Below are 16,815 nucleotides of genomic sequence, written 5' to 3'. Positions count from 1 at the left end.
TGGTGCGTGCAGATAACTGCGTGGCAAATGGGAGAGATCCCACTTGCAGTAAATCACTCAATCCTTCCTTTGATTTCTGGCACCTGAAATCCAGCTCCATGTGGGTAAGTGAGAAGAAACACAAAGAAACTGGGGCTCGATGGCTGCTCATACATGATCCCTCATACATGATCCCCTTTCAGCTGCAGGAGCACAAATATTCCTGAAAAGCTCCTGGCAATAGTACAGTAAGTAGTGCAAAATACCAATCAAAAAGGCAGCCAAAATCCAGTGATTATTACGGGCTACACCCCTGTAGATTGGTTATCTTTCAAATCATGAGACAGATTAGAGAAACAGGGTCATATTCTCAAGGAACACAATCCTATTATCAGTGGGGACAAAGAGCAGGACAGTCTGGAGACACATGCCCATATCCATGTCTGGGCCATGTTCTCTCAGTCCTGCTCTTGTTCCTTACACTCTACTCAAGAAAAGCCACTTGCAGGGTGGACAATCTTGGTTCTTTCCAGGGAAAGTCTCAAGGTTTTTTCTGAAGTTTCTGGGGAAACACAGGATGTCCACTGCGATTTTTTGCTTTCCTGCAGTCTCAGCTGCAAATGCCACAAGGATGTTATTTCTTGTGTGATTTTCTACAATATTCAGGTGCCAGATGAGCCCATAAATATTCTGGAACAGTTCTGACCTTACCTGAGGAAGTTTAAACTGAGCCTGCTTGCAGATAAGCAGGGCTAATTCTTCCAGCTTCACACTTTTCAGCAGTGTGACAGAGTCACCTTGCAAATGCAGCTCATTTTGGTTTGGTTAACATAAGTTCCAAGCACGACCCACATGTGAAAAAGCTTCACAGAAAAATGCCCTCCAACAACATTTCCTTAACAACCTACCCAGAAATCAGACCCTCTTCACTTTCACTCTGTCAGTTTTGGAGATGTTTTTCCCTCTGTTTGGGCAGAGAAGGTGAGTCATGGAACAGAGGCGCTGTGGAAATTTACATTCAGCTACGAAAGTGCATGTTATGACTACCATGAAAAAAAAAAAATCATCCACACAACTCAATCTCAGTGTAAGTCACACCCAGCTTTGAAGAAATATGAGTTTAAACCTGTTCTTTTTGCTTGATTGACACTGCTGGCTGCTGCAAGCTGCTTCCTCTGTGTGTCACACGCAGCCTTCAGCCTTTGCTTTGGAAGATCTGAAATCCCTCTCAGGCAGCTGTGTCCAAGCAGGTGGAGGGACACAGAGAGGGCTGGGGGCATCTGTTTGCTCTGACCCCCCCATGGAGCGCCTTCCCAACCCCTCAAGAAGGGATGTTGCAGAATTTTCAAGTGTTTGAGGGATGGCAGGGCATGGAAAGTGGCTCCTTGCTCCTGGGTTTTCATGCCCTGAACCCTCTCCTCCAGGATGGGCACTGAGCATTTTGTCTTCAAGGGCAGGACTTTCCTTTTAAAATACAGTGCCTGCTGCTGCCACCTACCTTTTGTGCTGGAGTGGATCCTAGAAATATTCCATATATTGAGTCTGGCATTTGAGGATTTCATCCTCATCCCAAAACCTAAACTCAAGCTACCAACCACAAGGTTAATTTGTTGTGTGGACAGGAGGCTTTATGTGAAAAACATTTCCTGCCATGGAAGAGGAGAGGTTTCAAAACCCATCAGGAGATCACTTCTTGCTCTTACCTGCCTGTGAGAGTTTTCATACAGCATATTTTGGCATCTGCCCTGCAGAGCAGGTGATCATCTCATCCAGGGAGCATTTCATGCAAGAGGAGATGCAGAGAAAAGTGGCTGGGAAATGTGTGGCCCCACAGCAACTGAGAGCTGAACCCAGCTCTCACCCTTCTCAACCCCTCCATGACATTGTGACAGTGAAACAGAAGCAGAGTAGAGATGAAATGCCATCCCCAAATGTTTGTCCCCAGAAAACCTCTGCATAAAACCCTTAGGAATGCTGACATGTGTGGTTTGTGCCAGGTTTGTCTATCAGGCAGTCCCCAGTTCGCTCAGAACACGTAGGAAATATTTAAGCAAAATAAATGTGGCTTTTCTATGGGTTCTAACAATAAGAGGGACACAGGAGAGCTCCAAGCCTCCTTTCCCACCTGCTTTTCTGCAGCAAACAGCAGACCTGCAACTCATTTTTGGTGAGGAGGAGCTGCAGCTGATGCAGATCTGCCAAGCCCAGGTGCTGCCATGCAGAGGTTTTGGCATCACAGGCTTGGATTTATGTGCTGACATCTCCTCAGCCCCATCCCCAGCTCCAGCCTTCAGCTGAGGAGCAGCTCACAATCTCTGAGTAAGTAACTGATTCCTTTTCTGTACCCTGAGGTGGCATCACTCCTGTACAGTTTGGGAACTAAGTATAGGAATGATTTCAGCCCCCATTCTCAGCCAGGTTGGCCTGGCAGACAAGAGCTTTATGCTGCTGTTCAGGGCAGGAAGCAAGAAAGGATATTATATCAAACAGAAGGCATTGGAGAATTTCAGGTTAGATGGAGCATACTTAGTCACAGGAGAATTGGGTCAGTGCTCTGGGACCTGTGTTCACTTCCTGCAGGAACCCTAACACAGCCCAAAATAGCAGCAGTTAGGTAAAAGCCAAATATCTTCCCATTTTTCTCCTCACAGCAAATACTAATGCTTACGTCATTAAAGGAGAAGCATAAATAGAACAAGCCTGGGGCTGTGATTTGCAAAGTTCTTGATCTGTGGGTGAACCATCAGCTTTTCTTATAGCTCACTATTACCCACTTGTGCCATTAGACTTTTCACTGAAGCTGCTATCAGGATGAAATAGGCCTTCATATCCACCTAACATTTACTCTTTCTATTGGAGTGAACACTCTTACACTCTTTTCATTTAAAAGAGTGAAACCTATTCAACCAGTCAGCTAAGAATACCCATCTGTAGATTTTATGTGTGGTGTGGTTTTCATCTCATTCACTGGGACAGCATGGACCAAGGTGTCACCACGATATTTTCTGAAAAATATCTCTGCCAGGATTTTTCAGAAAATATCATGGTGACACCAAGGAAAGTGTCCTGGTGGCAGTTTGGGCAGTGTTTTGGAAAAGAAGGGAGAGTTTGGCTCAGTGGGTACAAGGTGAGCCACACCTCAGGGACACAGAGCAGCCCATGCCTGTTTAATGTCACTGTGCAGAGCCACGACAGGATTTGACCATATAACCCCGTGGATTCAGGGAAAAGGACTTGAACACCAAACTGTTGGTAAAATATATCAATTTCAGCTATTAATGTTTGTTAAATATGAGTATAAAAGATTTTGAAGATAAACTGAGAAAAGCTGCAAAACTGAACCAACACTCAGAAATATATATATATTTGTACTATAACATGGTGTCTGAACATTTAATATCTATTGGTTCTGAATGAAATATATGAATGTGTCATAATGTTAATTTATTTGAACATGTGCTTCTAGAAATGCTGCAACTCTGTAGTTAAAAGAAAAAAGGGGAATTGTAGGGGGATAGAACATAAGTAAATAAAGATAGTATAGAAAGTAATCTTACGCCCTATAGAGTTGCAGCTCAGCCAATTATTAAGGATTAGGAGCAGGCCTGATTTTAACAGGCCACACCTGTAGCCAATAATAAGAAGTGTGTTATAAAAGAGTGGATTGGGGGGAACTGGAGTCAGTTGGCTGCTGTGAGGACAAGGAAGAGTCAGTGCCTGGAGGAGCTGCCTACAAGAAACATCAAGGAGGCACAAAACTCTGGCAATGTGGAACCCTTGTAATGTAATGGCAATAGAACTCTTGCACTTTAATGACAACAGATGTTCCCTCCCATCCAGAAACTGGCAGCCAGCATCTGTAGAACACCTGGAACTCTGCACACAACCACACACCTCTGCCCATCCTTCCTCCAGGCTTTGGAATTGTTTCCAAGAGCGACTGGAGCTGGCAGAACCCAGGGGCAGGTTCTCAGCACACCCATCAGCAGAGAGCTGCTGACATCCGTGGAAACAGCCCTGACACACAGCAGGATCCTTGTATTGTTCAGGACACCCTAGAATTGAAATCCCCCTAGCAGGACTCCTGGCCCACCAAACACATTCAGGGAAGAAGAGATACTTGAGGAATTACAGCTTTCAGCAGTAATTGGGGTGTGCAGAATAAATTCCCATTAAAACCAGGTGCTTTTAAAGGAGCTGCTTGTCACTTTAGTGCCTTGTAATACTTGAACCTCAAGTCCTGGGGTCCTGTGCCTGGTTCCCAAGGTAAACACATGTGATTTATTCCAGAAAGGCATCTGCAGAACAAGAATTCATGACATACACCCCTGATGGGCAACAGCCAACTTCTCAAATGTGCCAAGTTGCCAGAATTTTATTAAAAGCTGTTAAGAGTCAGAGAGAAGGTGCAGAGAAAAGCACCCTCCTTCCCGAAGCCAGGTGGCTTAGGCTGCACTCACGCTGCTTCCCGAATGGATGAGGCAAGCTGGAGTCAGAGGTTCCTTCCAGCAACAGCTCAGTCCCCCAGGACGTGTCTCTGTAAGCTGCACAAATATTCTGGGCAGGGGGAGGGAGAGAGAAAAGAGTGAAACCTATTCAATTACATCAAGATCACTTCTGGCCCTAGTAAAATCATTTATGGAGTGAGGGAAGCCGGAGAGGTTTGGGCTGGAGCCATGTGCAGTTATTTGGGATATACAGAACCGGTTTCTATGGATTTTATTCATAGGTCACGCGATTGTATACAAGGATGTGAGATCTGAATCTCTCAGGAGGGGTCCCTGGTTGGGGTTTCTATTGCCTTTATAGGCAATGGCTCAAACCTTCTTGCAGCAGTAACTCCTTAAAAACTTGAGGGGAATGGGGCTGGTTTTAGCATCCAGCCCATTTTTTTTTTCTCTCCCCCACCAAAATCTTGCATTTACTTTGTTCCTCTTCCTCTCCATAACACATTTACTAAATGGGGAAACAAGGAAATAATCAGAGAAATATTCTTACATACTTTTTCCATTGTCTGCATGAATTTTCTCTCTTTCCCACCAGTCTGAGGGATATCTGGTACATAACTCAGCTCCCACTTCCATCTGGTTTTCAGCCTCTCCTTGGCCCTTTTTAGGGGTAATTTTGCTTCTATGCCATTGTTGGCTTCTTGCACGCAGAGAGTCGAGCCCAAGGGAACTTGGACACACAAAAGAGATTTGGGACAGTGGGTGTAGATCAGAACAGCCCAGAGCCTTCTCTACCTTCCCAGGGAACTGCCCAGGGAGCCCTGAGCTTTTCTGGAAAGCAAGCTGTGACTCAGGAACAGTCTTTGGTCTTAACTATGGCTCAGTTTGACTTTATTGCCCCAAAGAGGCAAACCCAAATCAAGTTATCAGAGCAATTCCTGCGCATCCCAGCTGTGTGGAGAAAGCTGGGCCCTGCAGAAGGCTACCCTGCTGCAGCAAGACACCACCATCTTCATTCCAGCTGATGAAGCCTCATCCCAGAACATCTCCTGATTTTTTTTTTTTGTGTCAGCCCTAGGTAGCACAGCTCGCACCCAGCCCCGTTTTTCCAGAAGGTAGGAGAACCTCAGCTGGAGCGCAGAGGTTGCACTCCATCCTTCTGGAAAGCACAGCCGGGGATCCCACCAGGTGTCTCACCAGGGCTGACATGACCTGCGGGAGCACGGGAAACTGCACCTGGACTGAGGGGGGCTGAGGGATGGGGCATCGTCCGGGCTGGGAGTCAGCCCGGGGGTCGGAACTGATCCGGGTGTCCGAGCTGGAGCTGTGTCCAGGGGCTGGAGCGGCCCCGAGGGTCGGAGCTGCCCCGGGTGTCCGAGCCGTTCGAGCGGCCCCGAGGGTCGGAGCTGCCCCGTGTCTCAGAGCTCACCTCGACTCTCACCGGGGCCAATCCCACCTGCAGGGCCAGGGAAGCACCACCGGCACCGAGCGGGGCTGCGGGACGGGGCATCAGGGCTGCGGGGCCGCAACTGCACCGCGGATCGGAACCAACGCGAGGTGCGGAGCTCCGCAGGGCTCGGAACCGTCCCTGGGCTCGGAACCGCGCTGGGTTTCGGAGCCACCGCGGGGATCGGGGTTGCACCCAGGTGTCGGAGTTGCACCGGGGTTTCGGAGCTCCCCGGGGGTTGGAGTTGCCCCAGAGTTTGGGAGCTGCCCCAGGGTTCGGAGTTGCCCCAGGGTTTCGGAGCTCCCCGTGTTTCGGAGCCGCCGCAGGGTCGGGGTTGCCCCGGGTTTTGGAGCTGCCCTGGGGATCGGAGTTGCCCCCGGGTTTGGAGCTGCCCCAGCTTTCGGACCCGCCGCGGGGGTTGGAGTTGCCCCGGGTTTGGAGCTGCCCCGGGTCTCGGCGCCCCGAGTGTCGCCCCCCAGCGGCGGGGCAGGGCCCGGCCCGGCTCGCTCGGTTGGTGCCTGGCGGGGCCGGTCCGCCCCCGTGCCCGTCCCATTGGCCGCGGCGGCTCCGCGCGTCACCGCTTCCTCCCGCTTTTGTGCGCCGCCCCAGCCGAGCTCCAGCCGAGCCGAGCGGAGCCGTTCGGAGCCGCGCCAGCCGCTGGGACCCGACGCGGTGACACCAGCCCCGGGTGGCCGCGCATGTCCCTCCGCGGGTGACCCCGGTAAGTCCGTCCGTCCGTCCGTCCTCACCCCCTCTTTCCGCGGGCGCTGGCTCCGAGCCGCCGTGAATAGTTTCGTTCTTTTAATTATTTTACTGTCTGCAGCGGCGACCGAGAGTTTTGCAGCCGGGTCTGGCTTCCGTGGGTTTTTCTTCCTTCCTTTCTGGTCGAGCCAGGTGGGAGCTTGTCCCTGCGGCCGTGTTTGGGGAGCCGTGGGGGGGTTCCCAAGGGTGCTCCCCAGCACGGGTGGCCGTGTCCGTGGGTGCGGAGCGGATTGAAGGGCTGTCCTTCCCTGGGGCTCCCCGCACACCCCCGCCTGGTGCTGCTGCTCTCGGGTCGCTGTTGTCCCCAGGTTGTCGCCTGGGTGCCTGTCCCAGCTGCAGCTGCTGACAGCGAGCGCCGGGATCAGACTCCAGTACCCGTTTTGGGATGCACTGGCGTGTGGAGCCAGCGGTTTCGGGATGCGGTCGCTTGGGTGCCGGCTCCCTGGAAAGCATCCAGGGAGGTGCGGGGGTTCTTGGCCATCCCTCGCTCTCCTGCAGAGCTCTCCCTGCACCGTCTGTCCGGAGCGGTGAGGATGGGATGAGCGCGGGGAGGAAGGCTCCCCGAAGCGCGGACCCGCGTGGTGCGAGCGGCCGGCGGAGCTGGGAAAGATGAATTTCTGAGAGAGCTGGATTTCTGGGAAGGCTGGATTTCCACCCGGACGGAGCGAGCGGCTGCCGGGGGGCTGTGCCGCGAGCCGGGATGATGCTCAGGAAGGATTTGTGCTGCCGCACCGAACCCCTGCCCTGCGCGGCTGTGCCGGAGGAGCGGAGCAGAGCTGGGAGCCGGGCACCCGCCGGGCAGGTCCTGCACGGTGGCCAAGTACGGATCTTGCTGGCCTTGACACAGCCCGGAGAGAGGCTTCTCCCTCGGCTGCTGCCTTTATCCTCCTCTTCAATTCCTGTTTTGTAATCCAGTCGTTTTTGGGAGTGGACCTGCTCCTGGTTTGGGGAAGGGTCTTGCATGTGTTGCTGGTGCATGAACCAAAACCACCTGGCTCACTTGGGATTTGGAAGCTTGGGATTTGTGCAGGGCTTAAGTGATCAGGGATTTCTAGGGTCAAGCAATTTCACTTCTTGGTGAGGGTGAATGGTTGGGGGGAATTTCTTTCTGTGACACCTTCTGGATTTATTTGCAGTCTGGTATGTGCAGTTTGACGTAGCTCTGTGCAGGATTTGTGCATGGAGTGCAGCTCTGGGGAGCGGCTCCTCAGGTGTGCATGAGATCAGTTGCATTTGGGGCTTTGCTCTGCCTGTGTCAGATGGTCCAATTTCCAGAACCCCTAACTTGACATTAATTATAAACAGGGATTCAAGGTTTCCCGGGGCTCCTGCTGATCAGGGCAGACCTCCACAGCTGGGCACAGCCTTTGCCCTAGGAAGGTTGTGCAGCTTGTAAAAGCTCCTCTGTTGAGGCAGGACGCGAGGCTGGATGGGCTGCCAGCCTGGTGGGATGTGGATGTAAAGAACCTTTTATACCTTTTATACACGTTTTGGTGCCACAGTTTTTTCCACGGCTCCTTAATCTCCACCAGGAGCCCGCAGCTCTGCCATGTCAACGTGTGCTGATGGGCAAGGCATTTATTTTTATGGAGGCTCTCAGAGCCTGTGAGGGAAGTGTTCTCACACAGAGAGAGATGTGGTCTGGATTTTCACCCAGACGAAGCGACTCCGGCGCGAAAACCCAGCGGCTGCGGCGGCCAGAGGAGCGGCTCCGTCCCGTCCGGAACATTCCTGCTGCTCCCTGATGCTTCGGGATTTTTCTCCTGCAGCTTGGACTTGATGCTCTGAGAATCTTCCCGTTGGGAAGACGCCTGGTGAGGCTGCCATGGTGTGTCTGGCTCCCTGGCAGAGCCGTGGGATGGAGTGTGCTGCTGCAGCATGGAGAGCGATGTGCTCCCAGATGGACGTGGGAACGAGCGCGAGGGCTGGCAGCATCCTCTGCTCTGCTGGATCTGGCCCTGCTGTCGGGGACCTGCTGGTCGAGGCTGGAGGGAAGTGAGTCAGGCTTTGCTGTAAGAAGGGATATCTTTTATTAGACTGCTCGGGGAAGGCAGGCTGGCTTTGGAGTGCACGTAGAAGAAAAGAGGCAGTGATTGCTTGGAGTCTGCCTCGGGTCTCCAGACTGAGGGAATCATCTGAAAGAAAATTAAGAAAAAGATTCAACTCCAGTTTAAGCTGTGCAGTTCACCTGGCCTAAGGAAGCACATTTCATCCCTCTGCAAATCTCTGGACTCCTTAGATCCTGAGACGGCATGCATGTCCCTGTCCTGTGCTGCACCTGCCAGCCCTTCACAGGAGGTGGCCGAGCATTTTCCAGGCTGGCTCCTACAGGGATGGTGCTCACTGATGCCTGACAGTGGCAGGAGGCTGCTGGGCTCAGTCCCTTCCACTCCCCTCTTTGCACAGAGCACAGGCCAAGCACAGTGTGCACACAAATGTGCAGAATGTCAGCTGTGCACTGGGAAGGTGGGAAATGCAGTGTGGAGCCATAACAAGTGGAATATGGATTTAAATATTTTTATTATTTCCCCAGACAGGGGGGAAAGCTATAGATGGCCCACTGATACTGAACCTGGCAGGTTCACCCTCAATCCCCAGGCTTCATTTATTTAGATATTTAAGCTCCACAAGGGGAAATGGGTGACCAGATGTTTTTGGTGAGTCCCTCCAAGGAGCAGGTCCCCTTTCCCACAGGCCTGGGCGGTTCAGCCCTTTCTTTCTGGCACCTTTTCTGCCTTTGCTGAGTGCAGTGTGAGATGCAGAGGTGGTGAATGTCATCTCAGCTGTGCCTGAACCACACTGTCTCTGCAGGCTGGCCCCTATCCCATGTGGCATGAGCCGTCATCTGATGTGGTCAGTGCTGTGGTGAGCATCAGACAGGGAAGATAAGGGGTTTTCTGTCTGTGAAGGTGCAGGTGAGCATGCAGGAGTGTGGATATGGGGACATTTCTGTTTGTTTCCTGTCTGTCCCTGCAGTTCTGATCTGCTCTAGCCAAGTAATTTTCATGTTAGTCACTAAAATGCTGCTGGTGCCCAAATCCCAAGGGTGGTCAGGCATTGGCACAGGCTGCCCAGGGAAGTGGTGGAATCACCATCCCTGGAAGTGTGCAAAAACAGTGTGGATGTGGCACTTGGGGATGTGGTTTAGAGGTGGGTTTGGCAGTGCTGAGTTAATGATTGGACTCAATGATGTCAGAGGTCTTTTCCTGCCTTAACAATTCTATGATCCAACCAGTCTGTCTCAGTTCATCTTTAATGACACAAATTAAAAGCTAAGATCTCCTTTAAAAACCAATGCCTTGCTCTTTAAAGGCCCTGGGGAGCTGTTCCCTGCAGCAGACCTGTTGCATGGGCATGAGGAGCACGGGAAGAGCACTCTGTAGGGGCTGCAGGCAGGGGGTACCTGGCTCCCTGCTTTGTTTTGGCAGTGGGGATTTGTGCCAGGATCTTCCCCTGGAGCCACAGGGCTTGGATGGTGGAAGAAGCAGCATCAGCCTGGCCCGTGATGGGGACCCTTGCAGCTCTACATTCCTGTTTCTGTGACCAGGGATGGGGACACAGCATTGCGTGTCTGGTCTCAGGTGCCAGCTCCTGTTCCCAGGACACCTGGAATGTCTGTGAAGGGAGCCCAGAGGGTTTGACCTGGGCTTTCTGAGTCATTTAGAGGTCAAAAGTGAAAGGTACACCTGTAACCTCTAGAAGAGGGGGTTCAGCTCCCAGATGCCTTCCCCAAACACCTTTTTTTAATATAAATATCAGTGGAGATGAAGTGGCTCAGAATTAATGAGAATCCATGGCTGGTTCTGCTCTCCTGAGTCAAACCCCAGGCCGGCCACCATTTTATGCTGAACTAATCATCACTTCTGCACGAGCCTGTGTGATTTTATCCTCTGCCCTCTGGGGAGTGCAGCCCAGGCAGAGAAGGAGCTGTAGGAGCAGGGTGGAGCCGAGCCAGGCCTGGCTCAGGAGGTGCCCGGGCCAAAGTCCGGCTGGCACCGCGCACCGTGCCCGGCGGCTCCAGCGGATCCTGGAAGGAGCTGGCCCGGCTCCTGCGTGGGCTGCTGTGCAAACACCCGTGCTCAGGCCAGCTCCTGGGGGTTGGGAGGGTGGCTCAAGGCTTCAGGTGGAGATTAAACACCAAATTGCTTGGAAAAATCCAGCCCTGGGTGGGTGGGTTGGAGGCGCTCTGCAGTACTCGCGTGGCCAAGTGACAGAAAGTCATCTGATTGATAGCTGGGTGATTCACATGGAGGAAAAGACTTTGTACCGTTGCTTTGGGAAAGTAATTTGTGAGATAAGAAGCCTTTGTGATGGAGGTAGGAACGCCTTGAATCCATCAGTGCTCTGTGGCCCCTGCAATGCTTTGAGTGCTCCTGTTTCCTTATGGTTGTGTTTGTGTTGTGCACCTGCAAGTGTGTCCTGCACAGTGGCCTTCAGGTGCTCCCAAATCCCCAAGGAAATAGTGAAAACTTTGCAGATGACTGTCCTTAGCACAGCTATTGTGTGTAAGAGTGAACCCTGTGCTGAACTGGTGCTGAGGGTCAGAGGAAGATGCTGCTGCTTTGGCACATCTGATGAGGCCTGTCCTTGTTGAGGTCTGTCCTTGTCCTGCAGTCCTTAAGTGGTCAGGTCTGGGTGATCACTGTAGATCCCCTTCAATTGAACAATTCTATGGATGTGCATGGAAGTTCCTTGTGATGGGGATGGTGGATTACTCAGATTGCTCAGTACTTTTGTGCTGCAAACTCTTGTTTTGGGGCTTTTAATATTACAGAGCTGTAGGCTGCGGTTCTCCTCTTAAATAAGCAAGGATAGAAACATGATGAGTGGTATTTCCCTTTTAGAGCAGAAGTCAAATCATCACAGTCTAGTTGTGAACTGGAAATAGTGCAGTGCCATCCACAGTAAATAAGAGCCCAGAAGAATTTAGCAGATCTTAAATTTTTCACGGTGAGCTGTCTGCACCTTTTACTGTGCAAGGTGGCCACAGGGATGCTCTATCCCAAGCCATGAGGGTTCTGCAGAATGGTGGGGGACACAGAGCGATGGGCACATTTGGCTCTCACCAGCTCTTAATAACAGTGAGATCTTGCCCAGATATAAATTTAAGGGTTGGGACATCCCCTGCATGGGGCAGTGATTGATGAGGAAGGGTTGTTTGAGGAGAAGGTGTGAGGGTGAGATTTGTTATCACAGGGCAGAACAGGTGAAAATGCACACAGAGAAACTCTCTCAAATACCCTCTTCCTCTCAGCCTCTCTCCTCTTCCTCTCTGTCCCTGCCTGGGGAGTGCCCTGGGGGAATTGTCCCCCTTTTGCAGGGTCAGTGCAGTGTCATTGCCGAGGGCAGCTGATAACGCTGTTATCTACAGCTGGCTGATGCAGATGGGGGCTGATGATAGTGTTAGCCACAGAGGGGTGATAACCCTGGAATCACCATGCTGTGGGAGTGTGTCGCTGGAGAGAGGTGTGGGAGCTGTGTCTGTGGGACAGAGAGGTTTGGGAGTGTGCAAGTGATGAATAACCAGTACCTCAAATCAGAGATTTAGGCTTCCTTTTGTTGCATCAGTGTAGTGTGGAGCTGTGGAGCAGGGCTTGTTTGATGAAGCATCCTTCAATTAACATACCAGGCTGGGCCAAGCTCCTGGAGAGCTTTCCTTGCTGGTGGGAAGTGTTCATACTGCACCCTCAAAGCCTTCTGCTTGCCTTTCAGCCCAAAACTGCAGCTTTGGTTTATTCTACTGGAATCCTTCTGCTGATTTCCTCTTGGAGAGTGGCTTTTGGGAAACCTCAGCACCTCGTGGTTAATAAACCACTGCTTTGCTGCTCCTTGGTCTCAGTCCCTCTGGGCTGGTGCTAACAGAATAGCAAGAGTCATTAGAGAAATATGCAAGATATTCCAGTTATTTTTCTTTGGTTGGTGCTGGTAGCAAGTAAAAGAGATAAACAGAGCTGTGCTTAGCTTATTACATCATTGGTTTTACTGAAAGGGTCAAGGTCCAGCTCTGGATGTTGTTGCAGGATGTATTTGAGCTGCTCCTGAGCTGAGCTGTGCTGTGCCAGAGGGAAAATGTTTGGGAAAAGAATCATTTTAGTGCTCTCCCTGTGTTCCTGCTGAGTGATGTCTTGGTAGAGATCATGGTGAGACAAATCCTGCCAGGTTAATTTCTTGGCTTTGCACTGGAAAACTCTGCCCTTGGCTCCTGTTAAGGCCCAGGAGCTGCTCCTGCCCTGTTAGAGGCAGCCAAGGGAAGCCCTGCTGGCATCTGCTGGCATCTGCTGGGTGTTGGGGCTGGCAGGGACCATCAGGGCTCCCTGGGTGGGGAGCCACAGCACTGAGTGGGCTCTGTCCCACTGCTGTCCTGCTGGGATGGCTCCTGGGGGCTTTGCTGGCCAGATCTGCTTCTCTGGTGGCCTAGGCTGAGGTCTGCTCGCTCCTCTTGTGACATGGCTGAAATGAAGGATTTGAGGGAGCCATGCCCATTTTTGCATATTTTTGTTTGGATTGGTGTTGTTGAGACTGTCCACAGTGCCCTTCCTGAGCAGCTGAAATGTCAAAGACATGCACAAAACACCTGGCTGATGATGTAGAAAAATGGAGAAAATGTTTGTTTAATTATTCCAATATTTCAGCAACTTCACCTCCAGCATTACAGGTGTGAATAAAATCTGGTGTGAGCCTGTAAGGGCTGAGGATGTGTTTTCACAATTGGCTTTTGGACTCAGCACAAAAGGTGCTGAAGATTTATGACTCTCTTCATCTCTGGATGAGAATGAGTTAGTTCTGGTCTTAGTCTTTGTCCAGGAAATCCTGTGCTGGAGAGCTTCCCTTTCAGGAGCCCAGTGGGGCTGTCCCAGGGAGCTGGTGTGGTGCCCTGAGGTTTGATGAGATGGAGCAAGGCTTCCTGTACCTGGTTCACGTTGAGAAATTAATTTGCCTTTCAGGCCAGGTGTTGCCAGAGAGGTGCAGCTTGGTGTCTCACCCCTGTGGGAGCTTCCCAGGCTGTTGTTGCTGTGGGAATCACCAGGAGCTGATGAAATTGTCTGTGGAAGTGTCTGTGGAAGAACATGGGGTGCGTTGAGCAGGATCTCCCCTTGGTGCATGGGGATCTGACCTCCTCCCTGACCCGTCTTGGGCTGGATTTCCAAAACCTTGGACAGGAATGGCTGAAGGTCTCTGGGACATCACCACCTTCATGGCCATGTTCAGGAGTGTCTCCAGCCCAAAGAGGATTCTTGCTAATCCCTGCTTCCCTCTCTTTCCTGCTTCCTCTCTGCCTGCCCCGAGTGTGGAGCACTGGCAACACCCCAGGTCAGCACCATGGAGGAACCTGGCTGCTGAAGGCTGTGCTAAATGCTTTCCTGGGACACAATTTATGTCCCATAAAAGCTCCTGCAAGGTGTCTCACCCCTGTGGGAGCTTCCCAGGCTGTTGTTACTGTGGGAATCACCAGGAGCTGATAAAATTGGGAAATGTCTGTGGAAGAACATGGGGTGTGTCGAACAGGATCTCCCCTTGGTGCATGGAGATCTGACCACCTCCCTGACCCGTCTTGGGCTGGATTTCCAAAACCTTGGACAGGAATGGTTAAAGGGCTCTAGGACATCACCCCCTATGTCAGGAGTGTCTCCAGCCCTAAGAGGATTCTTGCTAATCCCTGCTTCCCTGAGCGTGGAGCACTGACAACACCCCAGGTCAGGACCATGGGGGATCCTGGCTGCTGAAGGCTGTGCTAAATGCTTTCCTGGGACACAATTTGTGTCCCATAAAAGCTCCTGCAAGGTCCCTTGCTGCAGAGCTCTGTTTTGGGGCTGTCTCTGATGTAATCTGTCAGGACAGGGGCTGCTCTGTGACTTACTGCTGCAGGTCTGCTTGGGGATGGGTGACCAGTTGCTTACCTAGCATTACCAAAGCAACGAGTTGTTGCTTTCCATGACTCATGAAAATGCACTGTAGGCTCTCTTAAGAATGGCTGAGATCATTTTTTGGCTGGCTCTGGGCATCTGGTTTCCTTAGCACATAGCAGTGGGGGTGGAGGGAGGGGGATTTCCAAACTCGTTTCTTTGTATGTGTGATCTGGTTTTCAGAGCTGGGCTCAGAAAGTACTTCATTTTAAAAAGGGGATGAAAAAAAGAAAGAAAAAGGACCTGTAACTTCCATGTCTGTTTGGTTTTTGTAGCATGTTTCATTTAGTTGTGGTTTGGTGTAAAAAGGGGAAAGGTGCTAATAATATTTCAGAGCTGTAGGCTGCGGTTCTCCTCTTAAATACGCAAGGATAGAAACATGATGAGTGGTATTTTCCTTTTAGAGCAAATCTTTCTGGGGAAGGAGAAGGAGGTAGAGAGGAAATTCTACAAACTAAACTGTAATTTCATTAATTTCATCTTTTTTGGTTTTTTTTTTTGGCTATGTTTGCTCAAATAGGGGACTTTGATGATGCAGCAGAGCAGAGTCTTACCAAGAGGTGTTTTAATGTTTGGTTAATCTGATTATTATTTTAAAAAAATATTTATTTATTTATTTATGTGTAGGCCCTGGATTCACTTTCTGTGTTTTTCCTGTGTGGTTCAAAGGCAGCAGCGCAGGCATCCTTGAGAGCCAAGTGCAGCAAGATAAACATTAACCAGAAGAGAATCAGAGCCCTGTGACAGCTTCAGAGGGCAGGAGGTCCCCAGGTGCTCTGACACCTCTGCAGCAAGGCTGCAGCAGCCTCTGTGTAATCCTTGCCCAGCCCAGCCACTGTCTGCAGGCACCTGAGAGCAGGCAGAGAGAAGGGAGGGGAAATCCTGGGCAGGCAGGATTGTTTGGATAGGGAGATTTGTGGTGCTGTGGGTTTGGTGTGCCCATCCTTTGCAGGGCTGGCAGGAATAAAACAATAAACTGTTGCCTATTCATACATCTCATACATGATGCATAAATTCCATTCAAACACAGGATTCTGTCTGGTCAGTGTCAGCTTCTTCCTCTGAATCCTAATGGCATCATCCTGCCCGAGCAAGGTGGGAAGAAGTTAATTTCTCCTGATAATAGGGCAAAAAATTCTCTTTCTCTGAAAGATTTAAGTATCCTGTGACTGCTATCTCACTGTGAGTACTTTCTTTAACAAAAAGTATCCTACATAGCATCGTTTCTATTTTAACATTTTAAACCTAAACTATAGGTTTAACCTATAGTTATAACCTAAAAGTATATATTTAGCACACTACTTAAGAGAATTAATACAGCATAACTTTCTAACACAGCACATATTATATTCATTTGAATATTTGCAAAAAGTCAATAATAAAATATGCATTTTTCACGCTTCCCAAGCCCAGCCACCCTTTGCAGGCGCCTGAGAGCAGACAGAGAGAAGGGAGGGGAAATCCTGAGCAGGCAGAATTGTTTGGATAGGGCGATTTGCGGTGCTGTGGGTTTGGTGTGCCCATCCTTTGCAGGGCTGGCAGGAGCCAGGGTTTGGTGCAGAATCTGATAGCTGTGAACCAGCCTCTAGTGCTGGGCATGGTCAGTGCTGGAGCTTGGCTGGGGTTGGTTCTGCAGCCAGGGCAGGCAGAAGGGCGTCCTGGTGTGCTCAGGGCTGGAGCTGCAGATCCGTGCTGGGAACAGCAGCAGCTCCATGGCCCAGCCCTGGGCCAGGGCTGAGCAGAACAATGTGACTGAACAGGTTTGGGCTCCTTCCCTGGAACCCAGAGCTGTGCCAGGAGCTCCCCTTGCTCTGAGCTTCCATTCCTAGGAGCTTTCCTTGCTGTGAAAAACTCCAATCACTTGTTTTTAAAATTCTAAAAGTTTAATAGTAATGAAATGGTTATAAAAATAGTAATATAATTAGAGTAATAATAATTTGGATTAGGACAATATGAGATAACAGAAACAAAGAGTTACAGACAGTCCGGGTACCTTCTTCTGGGCAGCACAAGCCTGGAAAAGGACACACATTAACAAAGGATTAACCCTTAAAAAGAATAACCTGTTGTATATTCATACATCTCATACATGACGTATAAATTCCATTCAAACGCAGGATTCTGTCTGGTCAGTGTCAACTTCTTCCTCTGAATCCTGATGGCATCTTGAGGGCTGAGCAAGGTGGGAAGAAGTTCATTTCTCCTGATAATGGAGCAATTAATTCTCTTTCTCTGAAAGATTCAGGTATCCTGTGGCTGCTGTCTCAGTGCAAGT

The 16,815-nt window shown here is 50.5% G+C and overlaps 1 protein-coding gene across 2 annotated transcripts in view; it reads left to right on the top strand.

Moving 5' to 3' along the window:
- The first annotated feature begins 6,508 nt into the window (after positions 1–6,508).
- The window catches only part of LOC128935555 (mitogen-activated protein kinase kinase kinase 3-like), an 80,928-nt gene continuing 70,621 nt past the window's right edge, over positions 6,509–16,815 (top strand). For both annotated transcript variants that reach the window (XM_054273973.1, XM_054273972.1), the window contains exon 1: positions 6,509–6,595. The gene's annotated coding sequence lies outside the window, so the exon portion shown is untranslated. The remainder of the gene's footprint in view (positions 6,596–16,815) is intronic.

The sequence above is a fragment of the Melozone crissalis genome, unplaced genomic scaffold, assembly GCF_028551555.1.
Source record: "Melozone crissalis strain CALT ecotype California unplaced genomic scaffold, PUWL_Pcris_2 ptg000016l_1, whole genome shotgun sequence".
Taxonomy (NCBI): Eukaryota; Metazoa; Chordata; class Aves; order Passeriformes; family Passerellidae; genus Melozone; species Melozone crissalis.
Note: the sequence above shows the minus strand (reverse complement) of the source record. Positions and strands in the feature narration are given on the sequence as shown.